Source organism: Mustela erminea, chromosome X (genome assembly GCF_009829155.1).
Source record: "Mustela erminea isolate mMusErm1 chromosome X, mMusErm1.Pri, whole genome shotgun sequence".
In the NCBI taxonomy this organism is placed as follows: domain Eukaryota; kingdom Metazoa; phylum Chordata; class Mammalia; order Carnivora; family Mustelidae; genus Mustela; species Mustela erminea.
The window spans coordinates 24,491,549-24,508,782 of NC_045635.1; the positions used below are offsets into that span (position 1 = coordinate 24,491,549).

The 17,234-nt window shown below is 37.0% G+C and overlaps 1 protein-coding gene across 2 annotated transcripts in view; it reads left to right on the forward strand.

The window, feature by feature from the left end:
• IL1RAPL1 (interleukin 1 receptor accessory protein like 1) overlaps positions 1-17,234 on the forward strand; it is a 1,474,879-nt gene that overhangs the window by 705,690 nt on the left and 751,955 nt on the right. The window lies entirely within an intron of this gene.

The following is a 17,234-nucleotide window of genomic DNA, read 5'->3' on the forward strand; positions in this document are numbered from 1 at the left end:
TTGTGGATGCTACAGTCCAGGTTTTCACTAGTTACCATTATTGTTGTTCTAATGAGAATTTATTAAATATTTGTTGAGTGAGTGAAAAAAGGTATTTGTTTTATGATATAAATAAGTAAGTAATTACCTCCTCAGCATAAAGTTGTGCCATTTTCACCACAATCTCTATTGCATGGAGTGTCGTTCTGTTTTCAGTTACTAAAAGGCAAAATCACCATCATCAGCAACATCAGGGTTTTAACTTCCTTAATGATTATTAGAAGTGGCACTTTTTCCCATCTGCATGAGTTTTGGGAAAACCCATCTCTTCATTAATATTTTAACTGTGGAAATACCTGTTTCAAAATCTGCTCAGTGCAGTATCCAACAGGTTCAATAGTTAGAGCAGTCAGAAGTATAACCTGGGTTAACTTTTTTTCTCAGAATCACTAAACTACATAAAGTCTAAGTCTTATTTGAAAATGAAATCAATTGCCAGTTACCAAAAGATTGAATGGTTTTGAGTATAGTTCCTTGATGATGAGCAATTTAATATTAATTTAGACATCTTATTTTCTCTACCAGATGCTCAGGAACATGGTAAACTAGAGGTCATTGACCCTTTCCCTGTTGTTAGTGTTCCCAAAATCTTCTGTTCATATCTAATTACCAGTAGTAACAAATCATCATGCATTACAGTTATCTGGTTATGTGTTTCTCCCTCCCATTAAAGAGTGAGCTCTTGGAGGACAGAAATTACATTTTTTCTTTCTACATGTAGAAGGAAGTAAATAAGAAAGAAAGGATTGAATATTACACTTTTGTTACTAATTCTATTAGATTTATTATTTTCTTCCAAATACAATAATTTTTGTGACCATAAACTGAGAAAGCAACAAGGGCAATGTAGTCAATACTCAGTTACTAGGAAGAGATTGAAGCAGAAGTGTTTGTGTCTCAGTTGTCTTTAATATAATCCTTCGTTAATAGTACCCTATGTGTTAACTAGCTGGTATTTAAATAAACACTTGGGAAAGAAAACCAATTCTCAGTGAAGATATTGAGGATATTCTGTCACTGTAATAAGGAAAGAATCCAGATCACAAAACTTGATTATTCCTAAAATACTTGGCTGCTTTGACTCTGGCTGTCCTTCAGCATATCCAGACATGATGTGCAAAGTACAGAATTGAAATAAAATAATCCCTAGTCAAATCATAGGCTTATGTTACAAGGATAAGTCAAGTTTGTAGTTTCACCTGAGGTAAGAAGGCATTAAGTCTCTTTATCACATCCAGCCACCACTATAAGGCTAGGGATAGAAAAATACACTAAGGAGGAGGGAGTGAGAGATAGTCCAGGGAGTAAGTACTTGCTATCTATTAAAATTACCCAAGAATTGGCTCGCCAATATTAATTCCCTTTTGTTTATAATCTTATTTGTTATCCCCTCATAATCTCATAGAGCAAGCTAAAACAGACAGTGTTCTGTTTTTTTTTTTTTTTTAACAGTTATCGATCTCCAAATTAAAACTGTCCTGATATAGTCTAGCCTCTCAATTGGGGAGGCATAGGAAAATATGTTGTTGAGGGTTTCTAAAATCTTTTAAAGCAATTAATTACATATCGGCTAAGTTTATTTTAGGCACACATTTACACATTTGTTCTCTTTATGCACATTCATGAAAATGATAAAATTTCCTTTTTATCCTTTGCTCATGGTGTTTTTGTGTTTACAGTGTATTATGCTATTTTATGTTGACATTCTCAACACATATTGGCTTCAAAATGTACTCTATTCAAAAGCATGTTTTTTCCCCTAAGCTCACTAGGATTTTAATGGAGGTTGGAATCAGAATTTCCTTCTTTAAGAATCTCTTGGAAGAGGGTGGCCGGTGGCCTTTTTTCTTCACAGTCTGTGCAATATATACATTAACAACTCTCTGCACCTGAATGAATGGACCTTTTCAGCAGTAAAGCACTGGAGGAAGTTTGATGAAACTGTTCTTTTATAAAAGTTCTTTTATAAAAGTTAAATATAAATGCCATCATATAGTAGAACATTGACCTCAGCATTGAAAAAATACATTCTGTTCTCAGAAAATAGATTCTCAATTACTATACATGTACTAGTTTATAAAATACAAAACAGTCTAGATAATTATTACTCAGCAATTTTTATCAAACTTTGTTTCTTGATTAGCCTTGCTAGAGCTTTATCAATTTTATTGATCTTTTTAAAGAACTAGATTTTGGTTTCATTGATTTTCTCTATTGTCAAACTGTTTGTTCTAATTGTTTACTGTGTATTTAATGAAGTCTAAGTTGCATAGTTTTTCAGTTTTTCTTGGAAGTTTAAATAACCACGAATTAACATGTGTCTATAAATCAGAGCTCTTCAGTTGGAAATGAACTACAATATAGTATTCTTTTTGAAATATGATATATGCATTAGTACTCGATATGCAAAGAGTATCTTCCCTTAAAATTAGTCACTCTTAGTTGGCTGGATTAACCCCAATGTGTTGTATTTATGTGGGGTTGTTGATTTTTTTTAAATATTTTATTCACTGGGGCGCCTGGGTGGCTCAGTTGGTTGGACGACTGCCTTCGGCTCAGGTCATGATCCTGGAGTCCCGGGATCGAGTCCCACATCGGGCTCCCAGCTCCATGGGGAGTCTGCTTCTCCCTCTGACCTTCTCCTCGCTCATGTTCTCTCTCACTGTCTCTCTCTCAAATAAATAAATAAAATCTTTAAAAAAATATTTTATTCACTTATTTGACAGACAGAGATCACAAGTAGGCAGAGAGGCAGGCAGAGAGAGAGAGAGTGGGGGAAGCAGGCTCCCCGCTGAGCAGAGAGCCTGATTCCAGGCAAGATCCCAGGACTTGAGATTGTGACCTGAACAGAACCCACTGAGCCACCCAGGCGCCCCAGGGTTGTTGGTATTTTTAATTCCTATTACTTAATTTAGCAGTTCTTTTACATATTATAATGGTTAACTAGCAAAGTAGAACACTATAGAAAGAATACAACTGTATTAAGGACCTTATACCATATAAAAGAGGCACAGAGTATACAATTATGATTATATATCAGAGAAAATTATTTAGAGGCATACTATAATCAGCTTTAATATCCAGGAAAATATAATAGAGATTTTAATGCATTCATTATATACAAAAAGAGAATCTATTGCAGAACCAAGGTTTGTTTGTTTTTTTAAGATTATTTATTTATTATCCATTCGTCTGTTGACGGGCATCTTGGTTCTTTCCACAGTTTGGCAACCGTGGCCATTGCTGCTATAAACATTCAGGTACAGATGGCCCTTCATTTCACTACACCTATATCTTTGGGGTAAATACCCAGTAGTGCAAATGCAGGGTCATAAGGAAACTCTATTTTTAATTTCTTGAGGAATATGTTCTCCAAAGTGGCTGCACCAACTTGCATTCCCACCAACAGTGTAAGAGGGTTCCCCTTTCTCCACGTCCTCTCCAACACATGTTGTTTCCTGTCTTGCTAATTTTGGCCATTCTAACTGGTGTAAGGTGGTATCTCAATGTGGTTTTAGTTTGAATCTCCCTGATGGCTAGTGATGATTAACATTTTTTCATGTGTCTGATAACCATTTGTATGTCTTCATTGGAGAAGTGTCTGTTCATATCTTCTGCCCATTTTTTGATATGATTGTCTGTTTCGTGTGTGTTGAGTTTGAGGAGTTCCTTATAGATCCTGGATATCAACCTTTTGTCTATACTGTCAGAAAGGATGAATACCCAACTTTTGTAGCAACATGGACAGGACTGGAAGAGATTATGCTGAGTGAAATAAATCATGCATAGAGAGTCAATTATCATATGGTTTCACTTATTTGTGGAGCATAACAAATAACATGGAGGACATGGGGAGTTGGAGAGGAGAAGAGAGTTGAGGGAAATTGGAAGGGGAGGTGAACCATAGGAGACTATGGACTCTGAAAAACAACCTGAGGGTTTTGAAGAGGCAGGGGGGTGGGAGGTTGGGGGAGCCAGGTGGTGGGTATTAAGGAGGGCATGTATTGAATTTGTGGTTGTGGTACAAAAACAATGAATACTGTTACACTGAAAAGAAATTTTAAAAAGGAAAAAAAGTTTATTTATTTATTTTATTTGAGAGAGAGAGAGAGAGCATGAGCAGGGGGAGGGGCAAAGGGCCAAGCAGGCTCTCCACTGAGTGGGGGCCCTACTCAGGGCTTGATCCCATGACCCGGGGATCATGACCTGAGCTGAAGGCAGATATTTAATCGACTGAGTCACCCAGGCGCCCCCAGACCCAAGTTTTGAATGTGCATGTTTTATGTTTTTTGGAGAATGTATAGCAAGTTTTCAGGGAGATCAAATTGATATTGTTCCTAGTAGTTTTTTTTTTTAATACTATTTATCCCCATTTCTTTTGCTTGTTTAAAATATAGTTTAATAAGACATTCAATTCAAAATTGCAATACAGTGTGTGTGTTTCAGTAAATGTGAAATAAACAACCAATATATGTGACTGTACTGAAGAGAATGTCTAATGTCTTTAAGGACAAAATGGCGCATTTAACAATTGTCTTCTTGTTTATGCTTCACATAATTGTCAGTTTATTTAAAAGGTTGTGCCTTAATTAGAGACCATTAGTGGACATGAATTACTGAAATTGTTTAAAGTTCTGAAGTCGTGAACTTATCATAAAGGAGCCACTTGCAATCCTTGTTTATGGTACACTCTCAGACTGGCCTCATTTGGACCCACTGATCCCAAACTCGGTGAACTTAATACTTGTGTCTGTGCACTTCGTGTCCTTCATCGGAACAACTGTGGAGAGAGGCAGGGAGCTGGGAGTAGAACCCTCAGGTCCGTCTGGGGAATTACTGCTCCCTTTCTTCAGAACAAATCAGAACCTTTTTGAGTATACCATGAACTTAAATCCCTGGTGAACAGAACAGGTCCCTCTTGTTCTGTCTTTCTGAGTTGCCCTCAGTAAGAAAGGAACAGAAGTAGATGGAATGTAAAAGTTCTCAAGTTATTTCTAAGGTGAAAAAATAGGAATGAAGGCATTGCTAAACTTGGCACAAAGCAGATTTCAACCTTAGGGACTGAAAGTTGAGAGAAAGATAATGCATGGATTTACTTATTTGCCTTTTTTTTTTTTTAACTGTGCATGTTTGGCTGCTCCCAAGTCTAGAAGCCATGAGAAGGAAACCACATAGTTAATGCATTCCACATGGTTTTGACATGTTTCTATTCTCACTGTTAATTGTTTAAGTAAAGCCATTGATTTTGATATTGAATACTGTGTGAGTTTGCTCGCTTTCTCTTTCCCCCCTCTCTATATATCTTACATAGATAGATGTAGATGATACATATAAGATATATATGATATATATGTAGTTATAGATTATGTATGTAGTAGAGGTGTAAGATATATATACTATACACACACACACACACACACACACACACACACACAAACAGATTTTCTGTGGTGAAATTCAAAATAATAAGTGATGTATTTGGCATCTGCAAGTATATATGGGTTTCACAATTTTTTGCAACTAATGAGTCATTGAACATTATACCAAAAACTAATGTTGTACTATATGTTGGCTGATTGAATTTAAATTAAAAAAAAATAAAAGCCTGTCTTTAGGGGTGTCTGGGTGGCTCATTCAGTTAAGCATCTGCCTTCAGGTCAGGTTGTGACCTGGAGATCCAGGTATCGAGCCCCACATTGGGATCCCCACTTGGGGAGAAGTCTGCCTCTCCTCCCTCTCCCCATCCCCACTCATGCTCCCTCATTCTCTTTCAAATAAATAAATAAATAAAATCTTTAAAAATAAATAAAATAAAAGCTATCTTTAAATTATATTAATTCACACTTTGCCATTTTTACAGGGTGATAACTTGATTTTAATTCACTTTTCTTAAAGTAGAATTGATTTGTTTTTTAAGATTTGACTTTTGGTTAGGTTTTAGATTTATCTATAGATTAATCTGTTACATAAAAATGCTCAGGAAAAGAGAAAATATGGAATCATTTTTTATATTTCTATTCTTATATGAATGTGTAAGCTTATAGATTTAAAATCATTTATCTCTGGATGCTAATGAAATAAGATAGATATCAAGATGTTTTCATTAACAATAAAAGTTATTTGTGTTAGAAGAGATCACCATTTATGACCTGACACCTTGAGATAAGGCACACAGTAAGACAGGACATGAATAAGCAAGCCCTCCTCCCTTCAGCAACCACCACTAACAAAAACTTGCTGCATTTAGGGCATACAAAGATTAATAAATGGATGACACCTTTAAAAATCACTGAAAAGGAGAATAGATGGATATTTAGATCCTGAGTCATCACTGTGTACTTGGAAACTGAAGGAAAATGGTCCAAAAACACTTACACTAGAGAGAATCTCAACAGGTCCACCACTGTGGATTTATAAGCAGGTATGGAAGGAGTAGATTGGGCCCTGAATGGAGAAAGTAGCAGTATAGAAATACATGTCAAGATAGTATATGCTGGATACTTTCATGCACTGAATACAAGAATATGAATTTGATTGAACTATGTGGAAACAATTTGGTAAAACATATGATACGCTTTAACCCAGTAATCCTCCTTTAGATATTCAAGCTCAAAGTAAAATCAGAAATTCAAAGAAAATGTATATAAGATGATATAGATCATGGTACTGTTTATTAAAATTAAAGTTAAAACAAATTAAATATGTAATAATATTATGATGCATTCATAATATTTGCAGCCACTAACAATAGCCTTTATAACTTGCACTTAAAGTATAATTTATACTGTGTAATATTAATGGATAATTCATAAAATGACATAGTGCTTCTTATGGTACAATCCCAATATGAAAATATTTAATGAGACTATTTTTAGGTGCAAAGTTCAGAACCCATTCATATTACTTTAAAAAGTGTACTGTTATTATGTCGTAAACGCACAGAAAAAGGAGTTCTGTTAAAAAATGCATGGGATTTAGGTTCAGAACTAAAAAGAAGTCACAAAATAAGTTCTAAGGACATTTTTTGGTTTCTGGGTCTTAATGGGTCTCTTGTTCTCTGCTTTTTCTAAGCTTGTCTTTGTGTATTGTCTTTACTCTTAACTCTTTTGGACTAGAGTTCTCTAATTATTCATAGTAGCTTTTTCATTATAACTTTGGACTACACATGTTCATTACAGTTTCTCTGGTCTAAATCTACCTAAAGTCCCCTGTTTCTGCTTAGAGAGGATGGTTCTGATTAGGCCAACTCATCTTTTTTATAAAACCAAGGCATGGGTAATATGCTTACCAAGGAATTATCTGCCCTTGGGTCAGGGGTCATCTTTGCACCAATCAGTCATTCTGGTCTGTGCATGAGGACAAATAAATAAACAAATGGCCTTTTCTCACCAAGCACATCCTCTATCATTGCCTCTCCTGGCACTACAAACTCTATGCTCTACCTAAACCATACTTCTTTTCTAAATATATTTCATCATTTCACTACTCACATTGTTAGCTTGGCTTTTCTCACTTCTTAGAATTGTTATTATTGAATTCACGATTAATTTCAAAGCCCCATATCTTGCATGCCCCAATAAAGTCCTGTTTTTGAGTACCCTAGGTAAAATTAACACAGTCATAGCACTCTGTTCATGATTGTATGACAGCGCTTATGGTATTGTAGTTCCATTATGAGAGTTATATACATGAACTAGTAATGATAAAGAACATGCTTTTGACACCATTCTCTTGGGAAGCTTATGAAAGAAAACTATGAGACCATGAATTTGTTAACATTATGACAGTGAACATGGGGGCAAAACCAGCACCCATACATACAAACATACAACAATCATACATATGTACACCTCAATCAAACTTGGCATTCTAACATCCTCACACATGAAAACTAACAAAGTACTATTTCTGAGCTGTTTTGTTTCCCTCTTACAAGATACCTCATTCGAATGGTGGGAAAACGGCTTTTACAACAATGGTATCATCTTTTAAATAATGGTATAAAAAAGGTTCTAATTTCTGCATGAGTCAATTTCTTCAGTGAATGTTTCAGGCAAATGAATAAGCACGTGATTAACTCTATGCTTTGTTTCAGTGGTTTCTATGGGTGGAGTGGTTTCACCAAATTTCATGTGTAAATTGGTCAGATAGAACAAGAATTTAGATTTCCACAATCTTTCTTGGAACTTTCAAGCTTCTGTTATCTCACAGGACCCAGAAATTGAGTTGAGGCTTTCTTCCTAAGCTGGATTGTAGCAGTGAACCCAGGAGTCAGTAGCTTAATTTTTTACTTCTTTGCATCAGATTTTCTTTTGAAAATGGTGCCTGCAATATTGAATAATGGCAAGAAGGAGCCTCTGTGAAGTGTTAAATATTTGGTTTAGTGGGTCCTATCAGCAGGTAGGGCCTGCAGGGAGCTTGTTTATCCAGCAGAACGATCTCATTATGAGGACAGTGATGTAGTATAGTTTACTTCATACCCTGAAGCCATTCAAGGAAACAACTGAGTGAGTGATATTCATCTCAGCCCTGCATTGTGCTATTATGACTTGCAATAACTGGCAGCATATTAAAATAGAGATCAGGGACTACAGCTACTCCATTGAATGAAGTTCTGAAATTTCAAAGCTGTTGAATTATTCAGTATTTTCCAACTTATAGAATAAAAGAATATGTCATTGACTATTTCATGGGACATTAATGGAAATAAAGAAAGAGAATCCACAGGCTTTATACACTTCACAGTTCATATTTATTTCTCATAATTTCATGGTACCCAGGTGGGTCTTGGTATAGGCCCTTACTGTCAAATACAAGGACAAGAACTTGGTGTTGAATGCTAGAGATAAATAAAAAAAAAGAAATATTTTTAAAAACCACCGTAATGAATAATCACTAAAAGGAATCTACAACATTGTGTTTTAAAGCTTCGAGATATTCATGAATACCAGATTGAAAAATAAAGTTTGAGACCAATGTCCCATCTTGCCCATAACAATACACTGGGAACAACATAATTATAAGTTTAAAATACAAGGGAACCCTGCATAATGTGATATGTGGTAAGATTATCAGATACGTTACCCTATCCCTAGCAGTGCCTAGGATACAGCATGTACCCTGGAAATTTTTGCTGAAGTAATGAATCAGTGAATGCCTCCCTGCAGAGGTCACTCAGACTACATACTGTAAAATCATCCCTTCCCCCTGCCAAATTCAAGAGGCATGGTATGACTACTAAGGCTCTAGGTTCTATACCTTTGAGCTACTTTGAGGTGTATACAACAGGGTATACAAATGAACCTAGCTATGACTTTTTAGTACAATACCCAAAGAAAGGATATTGAGCTGGGTGAACCATGAGGAGTTATCCCCCTGGGGATAAAAAAATATCTTTTTAAAGATATTTACTATTTTTTTAAAGATATTTACTACTTAGCCATATAAGAAGCAAACTGCCACTTTCTGAGAATTTGAACTTGTATGTAAATCAGAACAGCTTAACTGCAACAAATGTTTTCATAAGATAGCAACTGCTAGGCCAGAAGAATCCTCTGGTTTTTCATTTACTATGTATTGATAAGCAGACTATGATGATAATCTCAAACCAGCACTTGAGAATCTTTTAATTGCTAAGTAACATTGCAACAACTTAAATTTGCTTTGAATTTACTAGATGTTCATATTAACAACTGTCCAGTCCAGTTTTTCATGTAAGTGCATCCTCTCAAATTTATCAGCTCTCAAAAAAATGTATACAAAGTATTCACACTCAGAGACTACCCCCCTCTTAAAGGCAGGGAAAGCAAAAACAGAAACAAGAAGTCTGAATCAATGTAATTTCTACTGTCTAAACGTAGATTTCTCCTTGCTGTGATTGAAGAATGCCTGAGCTTGTCAACAAAACCTGTAAGATAGAGTTTAAGGTTCAAGAAAACTTTCTATACTTGATTTCCACCCCCTGTAAAGAACCAAGTACATTGGCTCTTTAAATACACATGAAAAGATATGAAGTATTCTTTATGATTTGTTTCCTGAATTTATTACCATTTTTTAAAATTTATTTTTTATTTATTTTCGGCATAACATTATTCATTATTTTTTCACCACACCCAGTGCTCCATGCAATCCGTGCCCTCTATAATACCCACCACCTGGTACCCCGACCTCCCACCGCCCCCGCCACTTCAAACCCCTCAGATTTTTTTTTTTAAGATTTTATTTATTTATCAGAGAGAGAGGGAGAGAGAGCCAGCACAGGCAGACAGAATGGCAGGCAGAGGCAGAGGGAGAAGCAGGCTCCCCGCCGAGCAAGGAGCCCGATGCGGGACTCGATCCCAGGACGCCGGGATCATGACCCGAGCCGAAGGCAGCTGCTCAACCAACTGAGCCACCCAGGCGTCCCTCAGATTGTTTTTTAGTACCATTTTTAAAGGCAGAAGTCTGATAGTGTCTATGAAAATACTATGTAAATGAGGGAGTTCTACATAATTGAAATGAATTGCTACTTTTACACCCATGACAAAAATGAGAAACACAGATCCTGAAGGAGGTGCAAAGATACTTGCTTTTGGTGAGTGCTGTGAAGTGTGTAAACCTGGCGATTCACAGACCTGTACCCCTGGGGATAAAAATATATGTTTATAAAAAATAAAAAATTTTAAAAAAAGATACTTGCTTTTAATATCCTGAACAAAATGCAGTGTCAATCATGACAGATACATATAATATCTATACTTATAAATGTAGATAAACACACAAACAGTTCTGTGTAAAGCTAATATGTGTACAGCCTTTTATACATTTTTTTTAAGATTTTATTTATTTACTTGACAAAGATCACAAGTAGGCAGAGAGGCAGAGAGAGAGGGAAGCAGCCTCGCGGCTGAGCAGAGAGCCCGATGTAGGGCTCGATCCCAGGACCCTGAGATCATGACCTGAGCCCAAGTCAGAGGCTTAAGCCACTGAGCCACCCAGGTGCCCCCTATTATACATTTTCTTGAGACCTGTTCTACAGTGATAAAAATAGATTTAGCATCACTAAAAAAAAGGCCTCTGACCTTTTTCAAAATTCTCACTTAGAAATTTACTTGAAGGAGCAGTATTCAAATTGTGTACTTTTGTGCAATTTCCTCCTTAATTTTTGCACTAAGTTAATCAAATAGACAATGTGTGATATTATTCTTTGAAAAGAAAATGCATATTAAGACACACAACAGGCTTCATTGCCATTTCTTTTGAATGTTTCTCTGACTTTAGGGGACGTGAATGCCCAACAGTGCTCACAGAATGGAAAAGATACACAGACACTTTTGTTGCACTGATCAGATGATGCAAGCAATAACGTTCTGCTGTAAACACTTGTGACAAAGGCAAAAAAAAAATGTTTTGTAAGATAATAAACAAGTCTAACCCAACCACACTTGCCAGCTTCCATCTGAAACCTGTTTCTCCTCCTTATTTCCATTAATGATGTCGCAATCCTGTTGGGAATCCTGGTTTGAAAAGGCAGCCATTCTCAACTCCTTCATCTCTCCCATTTGCTTAATCTCTCCAACCTTTTGCTTCTACCTCTACAATTTCCTCCATATTTCTTTTTCATTTCATTCCCCACTTCTTTTCTTGACCTCTCCTATTTTAAGAACTAAGTGATCTCCTTGCTCCTAGTTGAGACCTTTCAATCCATCCTTGGTATTGCCACTAGAGAGATCTTTTAAAATGTAGATCAGGTAATACCACTTCTTTCACAGATACTTCCTGCTGTCTACATTGACTAGAGCAGTGGTTTATCTCAGAAGCATCATCTGGGAACTTTCCAGAAATGCAGTTTCTTAGTTTCTAACCAACATTTTCTGAATCTGGAACTCTGATGGTGGACCCAATCAATCTATCTTTTAACAACTCTTCTGCATGAGTCTAATGCACACTAAAATTTGTTAACTACTAGACTAGTGGATTAAGTTTAAGGTTCTTGGTGTGGTATCTTGTCGAATCTACCTTTCTGATCTTATTTTCACCAGATTACACTTTTCTCCTCCCCACCCCATTACACTATTTCAGAACCTTACCTTTTGCTGCCCTAATCAGGATATCCCATTGAGTTGAAATTTTCTCTTTCTAACTACCAAGTTTTACATTGAGGCACAATTCAAATTCCATCTCTTTCTAAATTCTTTCTGATCTTCCCAGTCAGATTTCTGCAATATTAGTGCATATGTAAAAAATGGAAAAGGGTTCAGGCTTGAGATAGAACAAACCTCTTGGTCTGTGTTTCCTCAGCAGTGCTGTCTTTACTGTTGAAATTTCTCCATTGTGTTTTTTGATATATATAGTTGTTGACATGTCTTTCCTTACTAAAAGATGGTTTCTTCAGAGTCAACACTAGTCTCATGAGTCTTAGTTGTAGAACAGTAAGTTGCACATAGTAGGTGGTTGATAACCTATGTGAAATCACCCCAAAACATGATTTGAAGGCTAATGCATGTTTATTTCATTTATTCATTGCTGCAAACAATAGCCCATTTGGAATTGCTCTCAATTTTAAAGGCATTTATAACTTGCAATCTTTAAAAATAGAATTCTGTTCTGATCTATTTTCTAAAACAAGGTTAAACTAAATATGCTCCTTAAACCTTGTTACTCTCTTTAAAGGATCATTTTACAGGATGGGTGTCCTGCCATCCAACAGGCCTTTCTCTGTGAGGTTCAATTGGAAAAGAGATTAAATTTGCTCACTGTTTGTTTGGTTTGTTGCTCATCATGTTATTTAATCCAGCATCCAAAAGGTATCCCATAGGTATGAAATTCCTGAAACTGGCAATACTTTTTGAACTTTCTCTATGCACATAACCTTATCTATTTTGTGATCCAAATAGTGGGATTTTATGGAGATACACTTGAACTAAGTAAATAGTGTAATAGTATGCCTAATGAAAGTAAAACAGAATGCGTTGTTTTTAATGAATCAACAAGGATTTACCAAGTTCTGAACTATGTTCAGTGGTATGGAATAAAATTGTTCTGGGCCAAAAAATTATATTGCTTTGAAGTATTACAAAAGGAGGGGAAAATTCATAGTGTTATTTTTTTCTAAATTAATAAGGTTAAAAATACCTAGAAACAATAGTTCTTAATAATACACATTTCTAGTACCAATTTAAGTGAGTGTTCATTCATTTGATCACAATGGCAAAGCGAATATAGGTATGGAATTAACTATGGTTAGTAGAGATGGATTTAGATTGATGAATCATAGATAGATGATAGATAGATAGATAGATAGATAGAGATATATATAAAGTCCCAGTTCTTGAAGTATCCACAGTTCATTGACGAATGAATTACATGTAGCAAATATTTATTATGATTCATGCTAAATAGAGAACACAGAAGAAATAAACAATTGAAAGAATAAAAAGAAATCTTTAAATTGAGATTGCTCTACCCTTGAAGGATGGACCATATTCACCAATTCCTTATGTTCAGAATAATAATAACAACAAAAGAATCCAGATATTCTTTTTTTAAAGATTTTATTTATTTATTTGACAGACAGAGATCACAAGTAGGCAGAAAGGCAGGCAGAGAGAGAGGGGGAAGCAGGCTCCCTGCTGAGCAGAGAGCCCGATTCGGGAATCGATCCCAGGACCCTGGGATCATGACTTGAGCTGAAGGCAGAGGCTTTAACCCACCGAGCCACCCAGGTGCCCCAGAATCCAGATTTTCTTGTAGTAGAGTGTGTGTCATCTTGTGTTCACCCAAACACTGGGGCTTTGTATTCCTATTTCTATCCCTGTTCTGTGTGAGAATGGCAAAGAACATCCACTATATTGCAGATACTGTATTAGGTTCTTCCTCATATAATTTTTAAACACGAAGAAAAGAAAAAGAAAGACTCAAAACCGTAAGAGTCTTAAGAAGAATTTATTTCCATGCAAGGCAGGGATACTATGATCCAACACAGAGAGGTGAAGCTTTCAAATAAACTCTCAGAAAATGGCATGGAAAAAATTGATCACATATCTATATGCAAGGAAAACAATCCCTATGAAGACACGTTCCCAGGCCAAAGACAAGTGCGGGCCCTAAAAATGGCAAAGCCAGAAGATTTCACAAGAAAAACTGATTTGGAGTCAGTTTAATGTTTGACCATTTTACTGGAGCTTGGCCTAGGTGATTGCCAATCCCCTAGTCCCCATATAATTCATGCTCTTCCTGGAGTCTCAAAAGGCAAAGTTATCTGGAAATACGGTCTTCACAGATGGATTAGTTAAGATAAAGTCATACTGGAGAAGGGTGATCCCTACATACAGTATCATTAGTGTCATAAAAAGAAGAAAAGAGTCACACAGACACTGAGAGAATATTGTGTGAAGATGAAGGTGATGCTGGGAGTGTCAGGAAACTCTAAGGATTGCCTGCTGTCACCAGAAGCTAGGGGAAGGACATGGAGCAGATTCTCCATGCTGACCCCTTCATTTACAACTTCTAGGCTTCAGAGCTCTGATAGCATACATTTCTGCTATTTAAGCTCCTCAGCTTGTGGTACCTTCTTACAGCAGTGTGAGGAAAGCAGTGCACAATGTTTAATGTACATGGTGACTATGAATTAAGGTAGACTTCAGTGTGGCCATATGAATGTGTGGGGCACCAGCCACAGAAGAGTGACACTGCCAGGACGAGACAAAAAAATATACATAGGAGGCCCTCCAGTCACGAAAACAATAAGTGGTGCTGCATATTGACTAGCTCTCTTCCTACTTTTTACCTTGTGTTCCAGAAGAGATGATGACTCTTTGTCTTTTCCAGATGAGGAAAGATCCTGGAGGACCTGGCCACTATCTTCCCCTCTCCCTTCCTCCAGATACAGCAGCCTTCCTACTCTCCTGTAAACATATCCAGTGCATTCTCATCTCAAGACCTTGGTTTTGAAACCTGATATCTCACACATTTGCCCAGTTGACACTCTGCTCAGATGTTAGCTCCTCAAAGAGCCCTTTACTGGTCACTGTATTAATAGCACCATGGACACTCTGGCTTTTTGCTATGCTTTATTTTTGCTTCCAGACACATTATGTTGCTATGGTTCTTGTTTTCCTTCTCTGAGGGAGCTGGAACTTTGTTTTGTTCACTACTCTACCCCTAGCACCTAGAGTGTTCCCTGTCCTACAGTATGTGCTGGATAAATGAATGAATGATGCAACCTGAGGCAAAAAGAGATTAACTGTCAATTTCCTAGGGCCTCACTAAACTCAAGTTTTATTTTCTCCTGATTCTATACAGATGAGGTAGCTCAGAAATAGGTCCAAAAGTCTCGAAGAAGTGCGACATGACATAATAATGTGAAATTGAATTGATTTATGGAAGAAATAGACCTAAAACACTACACTTATAGATGTATATATCTTCATTCTACATTTGGGGAGCATGGCTGGTTAGGAATGGTTACTATTTTAGTTAAAGAGACATTCAAGAGACATTATGGGTCCCTGTTGATCATAGAGTAGTGAACTTATGAGCAGAGATGTTCGGTGAATATTTACCTTGAGTTATAGAGGGAACCCTGCTAGCCAGAAGCACAGCACTCCTCAAACCCATACAAGAATGCAAGGAGAGGAACCAGGAGTTAGTGTTGCTGACTCCCCTTTAGAAACCAGGAATCTATTTGTCCTTCTTTTCATTCTGAGAATATAAAACCCTGGCTTTCTTTTGCCCTGGACAAGGGATTTATTTTATCCAACCAGGAAAAATATACAGATATATAAGATCATCAAAGAAAAATTTGTGTGTGGCAAAGACCAAGGCCAGATTTCTATTCCAACCCAAAGATGTGCTGTTTGGGCTTGGCTTTGATGTCTCCAAGAAGGATAAAAATCCTATCCCTAGTTGCTGTAGATTCTAGAGCCCTGAGACTATGGTAGCATCTCTGGTGACCTCATAGCAAGTGAACTTTTGGTTCTGAGCAGCTGTCAACACTGAAAACCGATTTTAAGCATGCTTTACATAAACACTATGTTGTTGTTCACAGAGATGGTTTCTCTCCACTTTGGATGATATGGGCAAATATTGGGTCATTGTCATTATTTGTTGGGTCAAAGGCAGTAACTCTAGACAGTATTTCAAACAGGGTTGAGTCACTCCGGACATTGTCCAGTAAAGGAAAATACAGTAACAGAAGTTACAAAAGGGTAAATACAAAATACTGCTGTGGTTTATAATGGACCAGGGATTGTCATAGGTGAGAAGAGAAGGATTAGGAGCTCGAGGGGCTGCTTTGGCTTTGAGCAAAAGGGGATCCTAAGTCAGCCAACATATCTCTTTACCACACCTCAGGAAGCTTCACTGCTTTATGGCACGTATAGACTCAACTGGTTCCCTCAACTGTGAGATGCTTACCTGTAGGGTGGAGGCAAAGGAAGTGGAAAAGCTTGTGTTAACACAGTCTTTCATTAAAAAGACAATTAGGGACGCCTGGGTGGCTCAGTTGGTTAAGCAGCTGCCTTCGGCTCAGGTCATGATCCCAGCGTCCTGGGATCGAGTCCCACATCAGGCTCCTTGCTCAGCAGGGAGCCTGCTTCTCCCTCTGCCTCTGCCTGCCGATCTGTCTGCCTGTGCTTGCTCTCTCCCCCTCTCTCTCTCTGATAAATAAATAAAATCTTTAAAAAAAAAATTAAAAAAAAAATAAAAAAAAAAAGACAATTAAAAAGGGGTCCCTGAGTGGCACAGTTGCTTAAGCTTCCGTCTCTTGGTTTTGGCTCAGGGTCTTGATCTCAGGGTTTTGAGATTGAGCCTGCATCAGGCTCTGCCCAGCATAGAGTCTGCTTGAGATGCTCTCTCCCTCTCCCTCTGCCCCTTCTACTCATGCGTGTGCTCTCTCTCTCAAATAAATGGATAGATCTTTAAAGAAAAGATAATACCAAAATGAACGAATTGAATTATAAGGTTAAGTAAAAAGATTTTGGAATAGAGCACTTTTTATGTGTCTGTTGGCCATTTGGATTTCTTTGCAGAATAGAGCGAAACAGGTATGATGAATCCAGTCAGAGATTTAGGGTGATAAATGGTGACTGTGACAAACTTCCCACTCACTTATCAGATGAGTGATATTTATACTGATGCTGTTTTTGTAACTTGAGACAAAAAATATGTAAACTCTACCTGGTGGCCAGTTAAAGGAACAGTGCATAGAGTTAATA